The following is a 3,743-nucleotide window of genomic DNA, read 5'->3' on the forward strand; positions in this document are numbered from 1 at the left end:
GCTTTAATGTGTCGACTGGTTTGGACCTACAAAAGGTCTAACTGATAAGAGCTTTCAGTTGCCTGATACTTGTGTCAATTTTTAGACGGCAAAGCCATTTTTTTCTTTTATCATATGATGTTCTTACTCTTGACTTTAAAAGAAAAAAAATAATTCTCTACGAATGCAAAGATGAACAGTAAAGCTCTGAAACTGCTTTTCATCAAAGGACTCCGACATGTAAGCGAAAAGCAGACTAATGAGGGCAGACGCTTACATGGGTTTCTGCAGGCACATAAGGCAGAGTGACACGCGTTTCGATAAAACCTCCCACACAGTCAATAGTAGTTAGCAGAAAATGCCAGCAGTTATTTTAAAAAAAAACAAACATGTTTTTGATGGTGTGGCTTTGAGGAAACTATGTTTCAACTGCATATTTCAGTTGCTTTTAAGTCTCCTTGATGAATTCAGGGCAATAAAAACTTTTTCATTTATAAGAAATTTTTATCAGGACCTTTATTTGTCAACTGTGGCTGACATAATAGTTTTGTTGTATGTTGTATGTTGTATTTAGTTTTGTCTGTAACATATTCACATATACTTAAATGCTAGAGAAATGAAAGACATTTTTTTTAGACTTTTTTGCTACTTCTTTTAAATTAAGAGGCTTACATGCAATTAGCTTACTTTAAATACACAAATATTGTTATGGCTACATGGCATGATGCCACAGCTTTGAGCACAGACACCTATGTTTTCTACACAGAATTCACCTCTGGTATTAGCCTACTCTCTGAAGGTCCCAGAGCTCATGAAAAATTACACACTCAAATGTGTAACATGTCTAACTCATGCATTGCAACAAAGAGGAAAAAACTTAGTGGAAAATCTTGTGTATAATTGCCTTTGTGCTGTCCTCTCAGATCCCCACATTTACCAAGCTACTGTTCTATTATTCTGCTAAGGTCAGCTTAACATTTCAGTCTGAAACAATCTCTGAGTCATGATATTATTGTTCTAAAAGCATTGTCTCAATGTTTAGAAAGGAGATTTGCTTTGAGTATAAATAACCATTAAATTCCAAAGGCAATTGTTTAAAAAACAAAAAAAGGAAAAATTACCATATCTGGGCACCACCTAACCATCAGGAAATAATAGTCAAATATTATTAACCCTGTTATTGCTTATAAATACCTACCTGATAAGTCATTTTCAGAGAGAGAGAAAGATCTATCTATCTATCTATCTATCTATCTATCTATCTATCTATCTATCTATCTATCTATCTATATATATATATATATATATATATATATATATATATATATATATACACTGTATATATAAAGAGAGAGAGAGAGTTACATAATCCACATGACATCAAAAAGTTTCCTATCCTAAAACTCTTACTTGTCTTCCACCTGTAACTAAAAGTGAGTTAATGCAGTTCTTTCTTAAGAGTTTTTATATCAGCCTCTTTGTTCCTGGTAAGCAACTCTGTCATTCAATGCTGGAGTCCCAACAAGGGAGTTTCAGCTAATGTGTACTTTCTCAGAGTAAATATGCGGGTGAAGTAGTAATAATAAAAGATGATTTCACTTATTGTGTAGATATAAGGCCTCAGATTCTGGAGAATAAAGATTGGAGCACTTTTTCCTCATGAATTCCAGTTGCTTTTGTTTTGATTTTTGTTGTTTTGTCAGGTCACAGAATCAGCCACAAAGGTTTATTGAACAGAAATCGTTAGATTGGTTTAACAAGTTTTTGCTTTACTGTAATTATAACTTCTTCATCAGTTTTTTGGGGGGATAATTAGAACTTCAAAAGATTCTAACATCCATCTGCTCTGGTAATTGAATTGAGTGAGAGATTATTTTCAATATTTTTCATTTTTAATACTGTGTGCAAAACATACTTACAAAGGCATCCAAGGAAACAAGTTTTAAACAAGTTCTAGTTGTGAAAACAATCAAAATTCTGTTACTACTAACCTGCAATGCAAAAATCAATTTATATAAGTAAGCACTGTTGATCACAATTTTCTTTGCAGGTTTTTCACTAGAACTGTGGAGTGGAGGTATTTTAATTGTCAGCCTTGAGGGATATTTTATTCTCTCTCTGGTTTTTGTTTAGCAAAAAGCAATTTTCTAGAGAAGATTATATTCTAGTATTTAAGTGTTTTCCGCTGATTACGTAACAGAACTTGGGTTCATCTTCTGCAGTCTCAGGAAACAGAAATTCCCAACAAACAACTTGCAAAGCTGACATGTATTATCGCATTATTTGTTTTGTGCACACAGCATCGTCTTACACAGGATGAATATACATGCAATGGGTGACGCAGCTTTGCTAATGATTGACATTTACATCACAATAGAAAGATATATTTCCTTCAAAATCATTTCTGAGAAACATATTCAGCAGAACTGTGCTGAACCGAAAAACATATGGTTACATTAAATATAGCAGTCTCGTAATCTGTTGCTGTTTGATTTACAATGTTTCCTTTACTGACTTTGTAAATGATTTTAATTGTGCGAAGGTACATAGTAAAAGTAAATGACCCTGCTTCCTGGAGGGCACATTCATAGTAATGAGCAAAGGCAACACACCCTAGTTAAACTATCTGGTTTCTGCTTGATAAAAAAACAAGACCAAGATTGTTTGGGTTCTTTTGCATTTCTTCCACCTTTAATGTAAACTACAATTTGAAAAACTCTGCTGCAAAGAAGCTAAAATATTTTAGAAGCAAATATAGAAACTATGCAACGAGAATAATGTGGTTGTGTAAGTGTCCACTAATCATCTGCTGAGGCACATTTGCATTTAATTACAGCACTCATTCTTATAGGAGTCTATCAGCCTGGCACATCTTGAATTTGCACTGTTTGCCCAAACTTATTAGCCAAATGTTCCTGATTTCTCCTCACAGCAGTTGGCCGGGCAGATTGCATATATTTTCAGCTCTAAGGTCTGACTGGGCCAGTCCAAAACTTTAATCTTGTCTGGTAGAAATGTTTTTCTTTTCTTTTCTTTTTTTAAACCTGGATGTATAGTTTTCTTGTAGTTGTGCTTAAAGATGAAATTCTTTTTCATCTAAATTTTTCAAGCAGAAGCAGAATGATTCTCCAAGATCGACTGGTAGCTTGAACTGTTTAGCATTCTCTCTATCTTGACAGATGCTCCAGTGAAGAAAAACAGCCCCAGAGCCTGATGCTGCTAGTTCTGTGACTCATTCTATTGATCTCATGAAACACATTTTTCTACATGCTTTTGTGAGACTTTTGTGAAATGGTTTCATTTATTAGGAAAGACTTAAATTTGACTACCCTATATCATGCTCGCAGCTTTAATTCTACATGCTTTTGTGAGACTTTTGTGAAATGGTTTCATAATGGGCTTGCCTTGCAGCAAGAAGGTCCTGGGTTCGATTCCCGGCCCGGGTCTTTCTGCATGGAGTTTGCATGTTCTCCCTGTGCATGCGTGGGTTCTCTCCGGGTACTCCGGCTTCCTCCCACAGTCCAAAAACATGACTGTCAGGTTAATTGGTCTATCTAAATTCTCCCTAGAGGTGAGTGTGTGTGTGTGAATAGTTGTTTGTCCTGTGTTGCCCTGCGACAGACTGGCGACCTGTCCAGGGTGTACCCCGCCTCTCGCCCGGAATGTAGCTGGAGATAGGCACCAGCAACCCTCCCGACCCCATTAGGGACAAAGGGTGAACAGAAAATGGATGGAGAAATGGATGGTTTCATTTATTAGGAAAG

This window comes from Xiphophorus hellerii, chromosome 7 (assembly GCF_003331165.1).
Source record: "Xiphophorus hellerii strain 12219 chromosome 7, Xiphophorus_hellerii-4.1, whole genome shotgun sequence".
NCBI classification, from domain to species: domain Eukaryota; kingdom Metazoa; phylum Chordata; class Actinopteri; order Cyprinodontiformes; family Poeciliidae; genus Xiphophorus; species Xiphophorus hellerii.